Genomic DNA, 17,801 nt, shown 5'->3' on the forward strand with positions numbered 1-17,801 from the left:
AAGCAGTGCTTTATTTTCTTCTTCTCTAGTCCAAATCCCCAAGCCACACAAGGATATCCCTGGCACCCTCCCACTCCTCATATCAAGGAGATGCTGGCCAGTCTGCTTGGTTTTGTAGCCTACCACAGATAGACTAAAATATAAGGACAAACTGGCATTCCTGGAAGAGCAAATCTGATAAACTTGTTCTAATGGCATCAGAGGAGAGATTTATGCCTCTGGCACACACTGCAGCCAGGCTGTCCTGCAAGTGCGAAGAGAGGGAGAGAGGCAGTCTGCACCAAAAGTGTGTGAACTACACCATGGAGCAGTACTGATGAAGGAAGCACAGCTTCCTGTCTGCCCTCTGCCCAGCAGAGAAAGAAAAGGTAGAAACCGCTTCTCCCTTAATGACTTCCGAGGCCTGGTGACAAGAAAAATAATTTGTCAGTGCTTCCACTTAACAAACCTTTGGCTAGACATTAGAGAGCAATTTTTTCCCCAAATCAAGGCCTCCTTTGCCCTCTTTCTGCAGGATTTGTGCGGCAAATTTGGGGGGTTTTGATGAAAAAGAAGTCTAGATTCACTTCTCTGTAGAGAACAAGATTACGCAGGATTACGCAGATTAATATCTATTTTAGAAAGGAAGACAATTTGAAAGTGAATAAATATATAAAAATTTCTTCAGGTTATATGTTCCTCTACAGCAGATTGTGCAACCAGGCTGTGTGTAAAACTTTGCCTGCTGAGGTTGTGCTTTTTTTCCAATTTTATTTTAAGTAGCATCCATAGAAATCTTGCCAAATACAATTTTGGTGCCAACTCATATGCTGCATATGGCCTGAAGTGCTGGGCTGTTTGGGGTTTTTTGGGGGCATGGGGAGAAAAACAACAATGTTTTGGTTCACACAAACAATCCCCGAGTCCTTGCATTTTACTGAGTTTTCAGGAAATGAGCATATGGCTTTGGAACATCCACCTCTGAGTCTTGGGCTGCGTCACCAGTAATGAGGAGAGGAGCAGCACAAAACACAGGCAAGCCACACATATGTGTCTAGCACAGGAAGGGTTCCTTCAAAGAAAGCTGAAGGAGTTGGATATTTCATTGGGGAAGACAGCACTTGGATTTGGGTACCAAACACTGTCGTCATCTTTTTGGAAGCCATATGCTTTCAAATCATGCTGCAGAAGGGGCTGTATTGATCTGTTGTGCACCATTAGCAAGCAATTCTCACAAAACCCTAATTCTCAAGTCAAAAATTGGTCTTCTGCAGAAATAAAAATGTTCACCTTTATAAGGGTTGGGCTTCAAGCCATGATTTGTCTGTGAGGCTGCTTAAAAAGAGTACCTTTGTTTTTTACCAAAAGAAAATACTTTCTCTTTCACCTTTTGACCACCAGTTGTTGAAATTGTTGATTTTCAGACTTGAGAATGCAAGAACTATAGATAAATTATTGAAACTCCAGGGATTTTCTACTTGATAGATGGAAATTTTAGCAAGTAAAGAAAAGGGTATTATTTAGTGTCTCTGTGCACTGAAGAAGTGAATGAAGGGCAGCTTTGCTGTTTGCTGTGATAGGTACAGATCAGGCCATCAATTAAAAATCCCTTGCCCAATCCCTTAAACAGCCCAAAACTGTTGCATACTTTATTAAGTGATCAGAAGCCTGCAAATAAAGAATAAAATTATTGTCTAGTTGGGTTAACTTTGGTGATTATTTAATTTCTTGATTTCTTCTAAACTTCCTGACTGTGGACCCATCACAAACATCAGGGAAAAAAGTACTTCCCCAGAGGCTTCTAAGGTTATCAGAAGCAGGAAGCACTATATTGTAAAATCCATTTTTGTAAAACTAAAGCTCAGTAAAGGATACATCCCACCATTATGCAAAATTTTAGTCTGAGTATTGGAGGAAAATAGTATTTTGTTAGTCTGCTTCAAGACTTGCTGGTGAATGGCTACAACTTTCTGTTCCGTGCATGGTATCTGCACAATTCCTACGCAGTGAACTCACAAAGGTGGGCACCTGAAATGAAAATGTAAGTGAATGAAGTCAAGCACCCAGCACCAGCTAGACAGTAAAAGACAGCTGCAGTTCTGAGGCGTACAAACCAAGATCAATGACATTTCAAAAGCATCCTGAAATTGTTTACTGCCAGTAAAGCACAAATGCCTTTGACTAGGTATAAAGCTGGAGGATTAGATGTCTGCTCTTGTTCCAATGTCTCTTAAATGAACAAGCTTTAAATACATCACTTTTTTTAATGCTGCACTTTTGTTTCCTTTTATGTAATGGATTATTCAGAGCACTTTCTTTGGGATAGAGTTTGTCAGTCAGATGGAAATTATTTGATTTTGCAAACACATTCACATAGCAAGACATGTGCCTTTTATACTGAACATTAATGCAAATACATGCACTCCACCTAATTCAAGGAGACACCATTCTCTTAGAGCTCCCATGTTAATCCACAGCTTTGCTTTGACCCCCTTCCACAAAATCAAAGTGAAAAAAGGTATGAAGATGTTCAAATGGCCCTGCCAATAACAACAGGGGAACAATTCTGACCATACCCAGCAGACAGCAGTCATGGAGCTGTTGTTTGAGTATTTCATGCAAACTTAAACTTGGATAATTGATATTAAATAAATGATAATTGGAGGACCTGAGAGACAGGTATCAAAGATTACAGAGTTTTAGAGTGAATCTGTTTCACATGGGACAACCCCAGGGAGATGACTGGAGTTTAAACATTCCTAGTGTTCTCTGAGTTGTGCAGCCTCCAAGGCAGAGAGAAATGCACAAGTATTCATGCCCTATTTTAATGACCTGATCTCAGTTTCCGAGCCCTGTTGTTCTGCCTACCTGTGGGCAGCAGGATGAAGCTCACTATGATTTTTTTTCCTCCCCATAGGAATTTTCTGGCCAGGAAGAGGAAAAAATCAAAGCCACTGCACTGTGTTATATAACTCCTTTTTTTTTCTTTTTCTTTTTTTTTTCTCTTCAGATGAGAAAGTGTTGATCCTTCCCTTTTTCACAGCCCAGCTTCCCAGCTGCTAGCTTCCTTGCTTTTAATACAAAGTTCTACCATGTTAATCTGATCCTTTCTCTCTGTTACATCATTCTCTCACTTTAGCCCAGGAAGTTTGTTGCAAGTGGGCTTCATTCATATCAAATGAATTGCCTGTTTTCAATTTTAACCAGACTGAAGTTGTGATTGTGTGTTGTTTATCCATATAAATGAATGGGGAAAAACTCTTCTTGCTGAGGAGAGATCAGAGGGGATTATTTAGTCTGAACTGTCTCCACTCCTAGGACTGAGACTTCCTTAGGTAAGCTTGCTGACCTGTTGAATATACCTTTCTTTACTCATCTGCTTTTTTTCCTCGGTCATTTTAATATTACATCCCCAACTATTTATCTAGGTTGTACACTGCTATCCTGTGATGTGTTTAATTTGCTGCTGTGAACAGGTAAAGATCTGTTTCTTTGTTCATTGCAGGTACAAGGTGGTATGTTTTCAAACAGGTTCACTATTCATAGCTGAGAGGTTTTTATCAACACAGCTTCTTTCTATGTAGCTAAAGACACTTGGAAAACTAAGGCTTACACCCAGCAGTCAGAGTCACTTGTAAGTCAATGCTTCATGAACCATTAACAAAGCTGCCATATATGGCTTCCCTTTCATTAAATATTGCTCGGAATTTAGTCTTCATACAACATTTCAGACTAATATGGAAAAATCCTTTCAAACTGCATAACAGATCAACATGCCTACATGGCTCTCTCCCGTTCTACTGGCTGAGGTACACAAAATGTGAACATTTTTCAGCTTTTAGTGCATTTGGGATCCTACTGGCTTTAATAGCAATATAATTAGGGATGCCAGTTAATGTCAGTGATGGTTTATGTGAATGATGGTTTATTTAATTTTAATTACTATAAGGGAAATCTCCAACCTCTTTCACAACAGTTTATCAATAGGGTTTTTTCATCTGTTTGAATCAACTCTTGAAAAACTAAGAAGTCTCTAAAAGTTTCCCTGTTCAGTATCAAGCATAAGCAATTGAATAAATAAATAGTTTGCCAATGGAATTGTTCTCATCCTGAAAAGAATTTCACTCCATGCTGCCCACCTCCTTTGGCAGATACTGCTGAAGATCACACATCTCTCTGGAACACGTGTGTAAGTGAGATTCTTTCACTTTTAGGCCTGCCTTTTTTCATTAGCTGTTTAATAAGCACTTGTGGCTAGTGAGCTCTAAGTGTTTTGTTTATTGCTTGGAAAAAAAAGATAATGTGCTGTCTGTCAATCAGAGTTCAGCTTCGAAGACTTCTTTCATTTCTTTAACACATTTCAGGCTCAGAAGACATGGCCAGAATCAGCAAATACTGACAAGTATGAATGATTCACTTACACCGTATTTCTCTACTGTGTGGTACTCACTTTTGATGCTCAATTTTACTGGCAAAGTTGTCTCTGAAACAAGCTATTCATTGTGTTGCAAATTTGCCTGAATGGATCAGTCTACTTTTAGCATTGATGTCTTCTATGTGGTTTACTTTGTTATATTCACTTTAACATTTTGCTTTTTTAATTGATACATAATTTATTGACAGAAAAATAATAATAAGCTTTCTTCTATCACATAAAGCATTTAATTATCTTCACATCTCATCCATAGGGATAGGAGTCTCTTCTCACTCTTATGCTTAGGAACATCAGCCATAGCAGTATTGCACAACATAAGCATAAGGAAAATGCATCTCTAGAAACATTTAACTCTAAGAGATAATAGTAAGTTATTTACTGGAGACTTGTCTGTAAAATCTGGTCCTGGCATTTTGCTTAGGAACATTTTCAGGCCAGTCGTGCTTGACAGAAATCCTATTTGCCAATGTATTTCCAAGTGCTGTTATAACTAGACCGTGTAGTTCTACACCTGTCTTCCCTCAGCAAAGAAACCAGTCTTTCTAAAGGGGAGAGCTCCAATGCCATGGTCAACAGATTTCATTTCTTCATGCACTTCCCACGTGGCTTTGAGTTGTGCTGAATGAATGAATACTATAACACTAGGTCTTCATTCAGATTCTAAGCGCTGGCTGGGGGCAAATCCAGCTCTGCAGATGTTTTCTTTTGGCAGGGTGCGCATTGGCAGGAACAGAACTTTGTTTATTGGAAATGTTTCTTCCACCTCTCAGTTCTGACTTGTTTGTTTGAGGAATGCTGTCCTGAGATCTAAAACGTCCTTATTTTATTGCCAAATGCCTGAGCCATGGGTAGTCTTCACAACTGTTTCAAAACCCTTCACATTTGTGTCCTTTTGGCTTGCACTGCATCTGGATACACGAGTGTCACTGTAAATTAAGGAAGGGGAGGAAAAAAGCGCCAAACCAAAACAAACAAAAAGCTCTTAAAAAAAACCCCAACATGCTCCAGGTAAAGAAAATGGAGCAAATGAATAAATCCTAATTAAGCATTGCTTTGTATTGGGGAGTCACAGAAATTTTAAGCAAAGAGGCCATGATTATATAATAAAACATGAGTATATCTAATAAGGCATAATGGATATGTTGGTCTATTTAGCAGCTGTTACACAGCAAGGAAGCTGCAAGAAATTCATAAGAATCAAAGAAAGTGGTAACAAATTCTTTTTGAGCTTAAGAATCCTGCTTATTCTGTAAAATCAAATTTTATTTAGTGATGCTGAATAGCACCTGTAAAGCAGAAGACTTTTCAGCAAGAGTGGATGAATAGTACAGCTTCAAGAATGTATTGATTACTGCAGCAACAAGAGAGGTTGTACTGGTGAAACTGTGATATGTTCATTCTTCTGAATCCAAATAATAGAATTGGGTGTTCTGCCTCTGTGAGAGGTATTTGAGCCCATGTAACATTCACTAATGTCTCTGAATCATCTTCAAACATGTATGGCATAAATAAACAGTTTCCCTATGCTGTACACATAGAATTAAAAGGCAGGCTAGATTAAGTGTCTTGCTCAAGGGCATAGAGGAAGACCAAATCCAGCCATTGTTCTTGTCAACTGGTGCAGCATTTATCAGGTTGCTGATTAAGTGGAGGGTCCTACATTCTATTATTGATGATGCTGGTCTGACAAGGAGTCCTGGTAAGGTGGCATACAAATGAACCCTGTTAATTTACGTACCATTAGAAACACAAGACAGAAGGTAGAAAATCAATGCTTTGTTTTATAGTAAAGAAAAAATCAATGAGGAAAGAAATGGTGTTTCCTAGGATCTCAGAAAATGTTTTGGGCTATGGGGAATAGTTAGAGGGAATTAAAACTATTTAATACAAGTTGCCAGTGTCCTTTTAGAGAATAATAGTCTAGAGCTATCATTTTGTAATGAAAACATGAGTAAAATCCAGAAATTCAAAGCTGTGAAAAGGAAGAAATATCAAGAAGATACTTCTGTTGTTCTTTTTTTTTATTTTAAAATAAACTGGCAGCCAGCTGCATTGAATCTATGAAAACTGAAGAAAATGTCTTATAAATAAAATTTAAAAACAAATCTCTGCAGCAAATGAGAGGCTACATGTAATCCCAAAATCCACAAGACAGGTTTACCTAAGAGAACTGCCAGAGGTCCATTTCTAGTTTTGTTTTTCTGTCTCTTACAGTAGCATATAAAGGATTGCTAGGGGAAAAATGTAAAAACAGGCCAAAAATGGAATAAAGTTTTCATGGTGTTGACTCTTGCTCTTGGCAGTCTGCAGTTTAGAGACACCCTGAACCAAAGGTTGCATCAAGACCATCCTATTTAATAGTCTCTGACATTACTTCTATAATTTTAACTGTTCTTTAAAGACAATACTCTGATAAAAAAAAGGCAAAACAGAAAACCACCATTAAAGTAAATATAATATTTAAAAAATCAGTGGGTTTGTTTTGCTTTAAACTTGTTAAACTTGTTTACTTTTCATTCAGTATCCCTACTTCCTATAGCACCACAAATGCTGAATAATTGTTCCCTTAACTTCTTCCTCAGTTATTTTTGCAGTTCATACATAATCACAGAACCACAGAATAAGCTGAGTTGAAAGGGACTCACAAGGATCATCGAAGTCCAACTCCTGGCCCTGCACAGGACACCCCAATAATCACTCCGTGTGCCTGAGTGTATTGCTTAAACACTTCTTGAGCACTGTCAGTCTTGGTGCTGTGACCACTTCCCTTGGGAGGCTGTTCCAGTGCCCAGCCATTCTCTGGGTGAGGAACCTTTGTCCAACAATCAAGCTTAACCTTCCCTGGCACAACTTCAGGCCATTCCCTCAAGTTCTGTTGCTGTTCACTAGAGAGAAGAGATCAGTGCCTACCCCTCCTCTTCCCCTCACAAGATAGACTGCAGTAAGGTCTCCCCTCAGTGTCCCTCTCTCCAGGCTGAACAGACCAAGTGACCTCAGCCACTCCTCATACAGCTTCCTCTCCAGGCCCTTCACCATCTTCATAGACCTCTTTTGGACATTTTCCAACAGTTTAATGCCTTTTTTTATATTGTGGCACCCAAAACTGCTCCCAGCGCTCGAGGTGAGGGCTCCCCAGCTCAGAGCAGAGTGGGACAATCCCTCCCTAGCTTGGCTGGCCATGCTGTGCCTGATGAACCTTGGACACACCTGGCTGTCCTGGCTGCCAGGGCACTGCTGGCCTACAGTCAACTTGACATCCACCAGACCCCCTGGTCCCTTTCCTCAGCACTGCTTTCCAGCATCTCATTCCCCAGTCTGTACATTCATCCAGGGGTGTCCCATGCCAGGTGCAGAATTCACACTTATCCTTATTAAATATGGTTGCTGATTGCCCAGCCCTCTGATTTCTGTTTCCTCTTGCTCCCTTGTTCCCTGTGACTAAAAGTAATTTCTCTGGTAAACTGTTGTGTCCTTTGATATTTATTTTATCTGAAATATAAATAAATCAATAACTCTTAAAATAATCTTGCTCTTATGTTTATCTTTATAGGTACTTCTTGTACCATAATGACATTTGAGGTATGAATTTATGCCGTGTCATAATGATGGTGTCTCTTTGTTTTCTCTTTCTTCCTAACAGTTCCTAATATTTCTCTTTTTTCTTTTTGACTGCCAGTGAGATTTGTAGAGTAGATTTTGAATACCTACCAACAGTGCCTCAGGAGTCTTTCTTAAGTGATAATATACCCCAAAAGGAGTCCATCATTTGTTCACCCTTTGTTTTAATGTTGCTTGTCACATTAAATGAAATTTTGTCACTTCTTTTTACACCTCTTCAACCAATTGTCTCATATTATGGTGGAAAAGAGAAATTAGTTGCCCCTAGGGAATGCTTCCACTCCTGTCTGTCTATGTTGCTCCTTGCCTTTTAGCTAATTTCCTCTGCACGAGCAGCTCTTTCTCCTGTACCACATTTTATTTTTTAGCACCTTCTGGTAAAGAACTTTGCCTAAGCTTTTATGGAAAACTGCAACTACTTTACTAGCTAGATTATTCTTTACAATATTTCCATGGACTTTTTTTTTTTTTAGAATTTTAAGAAATTTGTGAGGCATGATTTATTCCTCACTAGAACATATCTGTTTACATATATCCATACATGCATTAAGACCTCACATAATTTAAATGTTGGAAATAACAAAAGTGATGATCCATAAGTATTTTTGGATGCCTTATAAAAATATGTAACTGGTATTCTAAAATATCTTCTATTTCTCTGAGAGCGAGACCAACATAAGTGGTATACTGAACACAGTACTTAACTTCTAGCAATTTCACATTTAAATTCTTTTAGAATTCATGGAGTTCCATAGGAAATCGTATAACTCTGTTCGGAATTAATTATTTTAAGAATTTTATATATTTGTTTCAAAGGCTGTTTTGCTAATGCTTCGGTTTGGGCCATGGTTTCACAAATTAGCATCCTGTAAAGAAGGATTCTGGAACAGAAATCTACCTAAGGTCATTTGCCCCCTAACTACTGCCATTGTATCTCATTTTCTGTTTGGCATTTTCTTTTTTATAATATTTTGAAAAACATCCTTGGAAATTTGAATTGTTTTCTCAAGTGTTCCTCAAAAATCTTTTTTTGGTCTGTCATGTTCTAGGTTTACATTTAGCATGATAGTTTTTAATTTTCATATTTCTTAACACCTCTCTGTATGTATGTTATATAAATATATTTTGTTAATACATCCCTATAAAACATTCTGTATTGCATAGAATTTATTTCATATTTTATTGAAGTTCTACATTCATACCATTGGTTTCATATTCCCTCCATCTGAACCCATTTTCAGACATTGAAGAATCTATTAATTCTGTTGACCTCCTTTACTTTGCTATTAAATGTATACTATTTTTTTTGCCCTTCTATTAATTTCTTCTTGAGCGATGATCTTGACTTAATCTGGCCCATCAAAAGGGGTCTCTAAACAGTTATCCTGACAGAAAAAAAGTATTTTACCCTTCCCCATCTCATAGCTTTTTATGTAATTCCTTTTTTTGAATCTAAATGTAGTGTAGGGAATATTTTGGTTATTTGACTATGGTAACGGGGTGGCTCATTGTCAGATACACATTTACCAGGTTCTTTGTTGCTTGGGATTAAATTTTGCCTTTGTAAATTCTTATTGTTCCAACAAATAGTGCAACATAATGCCATTGTAATGTCAAAAATTTAATCTTCATCACTTTTTCTTCTAAAATATATCCAAATAATTACTACTGAGAATAAGTAAGTTCTACTACCATTGAATATTCTATACTTACAGTATATGTAATTGTTTTTAGCACTACACAGTCTTTATCATTGTCCTGATTGAGTGGTCAATTATACATTATGTAACACATTTAATATATATATATATTGATTGCATCTAGGTATGAAATTTTAATATGCAACGACCCTGCATTATCAAAATCTCCTGACTCTTTAATGTTTTAACTGTATTCTTTCATTCCATTCCACTTTAGGATTTTTCCTTTCCTATATTTAGGAAAATCAGTCCTAAAAGGCATATCATTCTTCTTCTTGGACATCTATCATAATCTCTCTCCAGAATCAGCTAGGCCAAAGTTGGTCAGAAGCAGCAGTCTAGCTTTCAAAAATGGTTAGAAAAATTGCAAAATGTGTGAATGGACACATCCAGGTAACCAAGGGCAACCACCAAATCATGGCTGAAATACAAAGAGTAGATTTATCTGGTGACCTCACTAACAACACTGGGTGGCACAGACACACAGGGACACAAGCTCTGTTTGGCTTAGCCCATCCTACAGAGGCAGGAGGTTCACTGCCTGCCTCACTGGAACCAAAGGCTTTGGGCATGTCTGAGAGTGTGTTGTGTGTTATCTCTCCACAGGAATTCTTCTTCTAAAAAGAGGCAACACTAGGCATAATAAATGGAGTTTTCCCATACTGACAGTTTTAGCATTCCCAGCTGCAAGGTCACTTTGAATGAAACTATTCTCTGCTCCTTGACAAATCTTTCAGTTTTCACCCTTTTCTCCCAGCACGATGACAGACATTACTACATGGCTGAACACTGTAAGCCTGTCTAAGACAATCCTAAAATCATTGATCATGGAAATATGACAAGAACATATATTGAAGAAAATTGCCCATGAAGTACTGCATTTTGCCAGAAATTTGATTGAAACCACAAATCTCCCACCACTCTGAGCATAAGATTAACTTCAGAGGAAATAGTTACTTTTGGGGGAAAAAGTTCAAAACATGTAGAATAATTCTTGATCTTCTTGATCTCCTTCATTGAAGGAGATGAAGATTCACAACTCCTGGACAGTGCATTAAAAACTTTCAAAGCCAGCTGTTGTGTGCTAGATTAAAACTCCAAAGTTGGGTATTTTCCCTCTGAAAGGGGACAGCAGTTAGCAACAAGGGGACAGTAGAGCCAGCACACTTCATAGTGGTGCATCTGAGTTTGTTTCCTGAACCCATCAACATCAACAAGACCCATCAACAAGATCTTTTTTCCATCAACAAGATCTTTCGACAATCAATTTCTCAATTTCTGTTTAGTATGGAAGGTATAGTCAAAATACGTGTTCATTTGCTTCCTTCTAGTTCTGATATTATGACAAAATTGAATCACCATTCTATATTCAACTTCTTTATGTCTCTCCTGACTATCATGTTTTCATAGAGTTGTGCCTTTTATAAGTTGAGGAATGTTGGTATGTAGAGCTTCTCCTTGTTGCTTGAGCAGATAGTTCCTGCTTGTCACATTTTTCTGTTCCTTTTCTCAGTCAGCCACATTCATTAGGAGATGATGGGAATCAAAACTGCCTGTATGGCAGTTGTCTATAGTTTTCAAGAGGATGCCTAACACCCTAGTCCCCGTTCGATTAGCATCAACCTGATATTGCCTCAGATTTATCAATTATAACCCCAAAATCTTTTCCCTGAGTGGTAGCAGCTGCTTTACAGCTCATCATTAGGGACCTTCTGGATTTTTTTCCCCCTCATTAACTTCCTTTACTAAAACAGAATTTATTCTGGTGTTTTATTGGTAATCTTTTTTATTATAAGAAATCCTCTGCAACGGTTTCCCATCACCTTCTCTTTTTACCCTTCACAACACTTTCTTTGTATCCAATCACTTTCTAGATCACTTTTGAACGCATTAAAGTGAAGATACCCTGGCATAAATATCTATTCCTTTCAATTTTGAAAACTAATGCTTTATTCATGCCTTTATTTTTTCATCCTTTGTTTTAGTCCATTATTAGTTCATGAGAATGCCTTCCTTTTCACCCATGTCAATTAAAGTCTTTTGGAAAAGACTGTTAAAGTCTTCATCCCTGTAGATTAGTATCATATTCATCTACACCTTTCTCAGTTTCCTCAAAGTCAACAGATTTGTGGGGCATAAATATCTTGTTTGACCCTCCCATAGTGTATTTTTTTCCTTATATGCCTACCATTTTTGGTCTTCAGTATTGGTTTAGCCAGTACATTATTCAGATTTTCTTCTACAGATTTTCACCTCATGTCAGGCTATTATCACTGGTAAGTGATATCTCTGGGACTCCATGCAATGCTTACAGTTAACATTACAATCTTCTGATATGAAGGTTGATGTGAAAAACAGCACATTGCTGTTAAAGTTCATTATTAGGCTAAAACTCGTGGCTGAAAGAAAAATGGTTCCTGTACTTCATATCAACTTTGTTCTGAAACAAGGATTTGTTTGAGATACAAGCTCTGATGTGCCTCTGTAAAAAAAGTTTCTTTCACAGTGAGCACACACAGAAAAATTAAATTAGCTTCTCTGTTATGGCCTCATTTCCTCCAGGAGCTTCTGGTACAGTTTCTTTCAAAAAGACGCCTAGGCTTCTATTTCCACTGCAAAACTAAAATATATTATTTTCAAGTGAGGGGAATCAAGGAATAGAATATCCTGGCGGGGGGTTACCCTGTTATGGTCAGTACCAAGAACATACATGCACTCTTGGGTTGTACCAACATTTGGGACACTGTGCAGGAGAAAGGTGTATGGCATAAAATGGGAAAGATGGGAAGTTTCATTCTATTCTTACTTTATACACACTCAGGAGTAAATCTGGTGAAGCAGTTGAATAAAATCAGTATTATAGCTAAATCCAGACACTCAGAGAAAAACACCCAGTGAAGGAGAAAATTTCTATCTTGAGCAAGAAACTGAGGGAATTCTTTTCTGCCGCAAATGAAAGCCTTGCAATAGAGTTCTGCACTCTGCCAGAAGAAGACCTTTTAATGAGATATTTTGTCAAACAGTTCTGATTGATTGAGTCAGACTGAATATAGCCATGGAATTGTAGCTGCTTCACTGGGATTTTCATCAGAAGGTATTTGAGTGGTACTAAAATAACTTTCACTCAAGGGTTGTGGCAATTGCACACAATGCAGGAAATCTTCATGTTTATCCTTTACTATCCATACAAGTTTCAAGTTAGTCAGTCCCATTAGGTGAAATTTTATTCATAAATTTCTCTCTCCACACTTGAGTAAATAATCCTTGATAACGAGAGAGAATGTTGATATCTATAAATCATAGATGTAGGTTTGGACAATGTGAAAATGCAGCACTAAGAGTGTTACTGTATTGTGGCTTTTGAGAATGAAAACCAGATATTCTGGAATGCTATGGAGCTCTTCATCATCAAACAAAATTTATTATGAATTATTTAATTTGATCACAATCCAAGTTCCTACTTTTTAAAAAGAATTGAAAATCCCTTTACCTTTTACACATCAGCGATCCAGAAACACCACAGAAATGTTTCTCAGATGTATTCTCCCTCCTGAACACATCCTTCCATATTCTGCCTTTCATGGTATGATGGTCTCAAAGAAAACTTTAAATAGAGACAGTAAACCAGAAGATTGGGCTACTTCATTAAACTTTCTAACCATACTTTTATCTAAATTTACATACTTATTAAAAATCAAAGGATTTTGCAAACAAAGTGTGATGATCCAGCCCAACCCTCCCAGTTAAACCTGGCCTCTGGTCCTCTCCTCTCTTCTCACTTCCCTGTCTTCCTCTCAGGCAGGCCACTCACTGCATTGCCAGAGCAATTCTAGAGGTTCAGTTGAGACATGAGACATCTTCTGTTTTCCTGTCCAGTGAGGCTTTACTGTGCAGGGAGAGAAAAGATCAGAAGAAGACAGAGGATTTTTTGTTTTGGTTTTTGTGGGGCTTGTGGGACTTGGTTTAGTTTTAAAGTTTAAAGTATACAATTCTGGGATGACATTTTCAGGTCTATTTTCCAAATTCCTCTTAGATGACTTGAGGTAAAATAATTAATTATTTCTTTATACTAGTTCTATTCTGAGTACAAAGAAAATCCAAGTTGTGATGCTCCAGCTTTGCCTTTATTACTGCTTCTTTCCCACCATGATGCAGTGTCAACGCAACTGACAAAATATGGCATGTATCTGTGCTGAGAGATTTGACCTGAGGCTTGTCATCAGGTCCCTGCAGGCTTGATGTAATTGACTGTTTGGCTTTGACAACCCTTTCCAGTAATTGTATCAATTAACCCTGGGGACTGAGGGTTCCCCACACCAGCACAACACTCAATTTCTCTCCCCAAGCAAGAAGTTAATGCATAATCTGAAGCAGGTTTCTTCCCAAATCACCTACTGAAACCTCTGTTTTAGATGAAGAAGGATTGGAGGACCCATGTGCTTTAGATCAATAAACAAAAATCAAAACATTTTTAACAATTCAAGAGTTCTTGATTGTCCAGATGCCAGCTAGCAAGTGAAAAGACTAACAGCTATCCATGCATTTTCTTTCATCATGTGGTGTGTTCGGCAATCTTGTGTTGCTAAGAATAAGGGCAAAAAGTTATTCATTAATTTGAACCCCACTTACTGGCAAATTAATCTCTGTCAGGTACATATCAAAACAGAGTAATTTTCTCTTTTCTCTTTTTCTCTGAGCAATGCAGCACAAAAAACCAGAGAAATTAAATTACAGATGTGGTCTGTGCATTGCAGACTCTAAAAAGGAATGTAAACACCAAACTTGGAAAGCAAACATATGAACTACAGCAGCAAAGGAAGCTGTGAACATTTTCGCACTAAATCTTGCTTCTATCAAAAGCCTGAGTCAACATATCAAAGAAATCCCATTAGTACCAAAGCAAGAGCCTAGATACAGATCCAGTGAACTGCTACTGGATTTTTTGCCTCTGCTTCAGGGATTTTTCTTCCATCTAAGAATCACTGTGGATTTGTTTAACAGCAGGAACTGTTTGTTTAAAACCTCAGGTGTGCTTGATATTTTCTTTTTCCAAAATCAGTTATAACCTCTATCTTTGTAAAGAAAAATTAATCCCAAATGAAAGAAAAAAAAGCATTAGCGATAGATGAAGGTTGCTTTTCCCCCGTTTGTCTCATTCCATTCTGTTTAACCAAAAAAGTAGAAAAGTTCTGGGAGCCAGCTCTTATGTTTACCTCTTACTTAAGGCTTGGCTTAAAAAAAAAAAAAAATGTTTTAAAAAAAACTCAGGCAAAAACTTTTGAAGAGAGTTGAGAGTTTTGTACCACAATCAACCATCTCGCTTCTCTTTAAAGCACAAAAGTGTTTTTCACCAGGCTTTCAGCCAAAGATAGCTAGCTCTTATTAATAACATATTCGTACTCTGGGAGAAATGCAGCCTAAGGGTCTGAGCTATAGAGGCACCGGTCACCTGCAGCTCTCATCAACTTCAATGGGAAGTAGATGTCTCTGTAGATCAGAATTTACTGGAACAGAATTTCAGCCTCAGGATAAAATGAGACTTTTTAAAGAAATTTAATTTACAGAAGAGAAATATGACTGCTTGGGGTGGTTTCAAGCTGCTATGTAAGGATCTCTCCGAAGGCCTAGAGTTTGATGGAGTAATGGCAAGGGCATCTCCTTTTGTGGCTTCAACTCATATCGATTGTTGCTCTCCTTAATTTAAAAAAACCAACCAACCAACCAAATAAACCCCAAAACAAAACACCCTCACAACTGGAAGTGATTGATTCCAAAAGATACAGGAGGAAAATGAAAACTCCAATGGACTGTCAGGCATAATACGAGTAGTATGACAGCTTTAGCACCCAGGAATAACCTAGGCTCCTAGTTCCTTGAATGATCTTTATGTAGTAGTTACTGGTGTAAAACAAAAATTACTTTTTTGAATGAAATATATAGAATTCATTCCATTAGTAAAAGAAAATTGTATAAGTGCACATAAACACCTGTTCTTGAATCTATCAGGGAAAAGGAACTTAAGTGGAAGAAAAGAAAGGCAAAAGATGACACGAAGCAAGATGAACCTAAGTTTCAGAAATCAAACAGCTAGTAAAATGAAGTTCATTTCAATGTCAACACCTAGATTAATTTCTCAGCAGATAGTTATTCTGGGGACAACAATGATGGGGGCTCAACGGTGGCTAGAAACCAAGTTAATAAACAAGGCAGTGCTTATAAGGCAATCCAAAGACTAGATTTTCAGGAGTCCTGGACATTCATTTGTTTCTTCTGTAAAACTAACTGCCACACTACTTCTGATTTCTCAAGAGAGCATGGGCATATTGTTTTCCACTATTTATATCTTGAGTGTTGTTTCTGTCATGTGCCAAGTTCTACGCCTTGACTACTTGCAAAATTAGTATATGATATCAGTTAAGCTACTATTAGGCAAAAATGTTTTGGAATTATTTTTTACATGGACTTTTGAGACGCTTTTTAAATATAGGAATGGCAAAAATATTTTTAGCCTACAGTGAAATAAAAGGAAACTCTGATATTTTATTGTTTTCTTTCCTCTGGGACAGATGTCCCTGCTCACAGCAGGGGTGTTGGAACTAGATGATCTTTAAGGTCCCTTCCAAGGTGAGGCTGTTCTATGATTTCATGATTCTTCAGAGCAGGCTGCTGCCCAGCAGGCTGAGAATCTTTGACAATCAGGCTCCTTGTTTTTGTAGCTATTTGCTTGGCCTGTCAAAAGTCCTAGCCAGCCAAATCCTTTCTGCGTCTTGAAGGTACCAGATGCATTGGTCTTCCTTCTCTTCTTCCGGTACTGCTGCTGCTGATCTCAGGCAGAAGCTGACATATATCTTTGTATGGAATTACTGCATTCGGTCAGCAGCCGGAATCTCCTTTAGAAATCAGTAATTGTGTTAAATCTGCATTAATTTTAATAATGGGCGAATGAAGGATGCATTTTGAAAGCCTTTGAAGGCAGGAGTTTAACACTAAGGATTACCAAGTTAGGGATGATTGATGCAGGCAAACTAATTCACGGCTGATTTAATATCCTTATATTTCTCCAACAACCATTTTACCCCTAGAGCAAGATTCAATTTTTTTTTTTTTTTTTATTTTGTCAGTTTTTGGTCTATGGCTTCTGGTCTAAAACCAAGCTGAAGAACAAGCAATGCCAAAGTAGGGACTGACAAATTAGAGCACAAGGCCTGTTCACATGAAAATTTATTTGGATCATGTTTACAGAATATTTTCTGATTAGGATTAGATTTATTAGAAGAAAACACATAGAATCACAGAATTGCTATATTTGGAAAAGACCTCTAGGATCACATGTTGACTCCATCTGTCTCTAAACTCTGAGCAGAGCTGCAGATGGGCATTAAATGAGGTTTGCTCACCTTTTCCTGCTGAAGTTGGTTGGTTTGACAGTAGAGATGACTGAGTTTTGGTTAGTCTTTCTCCAGGAAACTATTTAAAGCAGAGCAGTATTAAGTGAGGAATTAATTGCCAGTAGCCTGGTGGTTAGGGAAGGTAGGACTGTGGGGTTAAATAGCCTCAGGTGAGAAATGGAAGAAACTCGTGGTTCTATCTGGTTTTTGGTGTCTGATTCACTGTTACTAGTGTGTCACAGGGGAGTTTTTGTGAGCATCTAGGCTGTCAGTTTCTTCACTGATTTGGCAAGGACCAATCTGAAAAGTCAGTTACTTACCAAGTGCTGTCTGTAATAGCTCTCAAGCAGTACTGTGAGTAGCAAGGGACATTGTGTTTTCTGCTGTGATCTTCTTCCAACAAATAGTAAATTCAACCAGCACGAAAAGTTGGCATTCATTATTGCAATTACAGAATATCTCAATTTATTTCATATTAAACTTTGTACCACGGTGCTGGAGTACCCTCCTTGCTACACTGGACCTAAGGACATCAGCACATCAAGGCCTGGTGGTAATAATCAAACAAAGCACCAAGATTTTAGCACAAATGAGCTAAATTTTTGTACATATATAAGGGATGTAGTACACCAACCATGCAGCAGTGCAGTCAATATTCTACTAGGGAAGAGAGGCAACACG

At 37.8% G+C, this 17,801-nt stretch overlaps 1 protein-coding gene across 1 annotated transcript in view; it reads left to right on the forward strand.

The window, feature by feature from the left end:
* Positions 1–3,296: 3,296 nt before the first annotated feature.
* The window catches only part of VWC2 (von Willebrand factor C domain containing 2), a 76,625-nt gene continuing 62,120 nt past the window's right edge, over positions 3,297–17,801 (forward strand). The window contains exon 1 of the mRNA XM_038128110.1: positions 3,297–3,314. The gene's annotated coding sequence lies outside the window, so the exon portion shown is untranslated. The remainder of the gene's footprint in view (positions 3,315–17,801) is intronic.

The sequence above is a fragment of the Motacilla alba genome, chromosome 2 (genome assembly GCF_015832195.1).
Source record: "Motacilla alba alba isolate MOTALB_02 chromosome 2, Motacilla_alba_V1.0_pri, whole genome shotgun sequence".
Taxonomy (NCBI): Eukaryota; Metazoa; Chordata; class Aves; order Passeriformes; family Motacillidae; genus Motacilla; species Motacilla alba.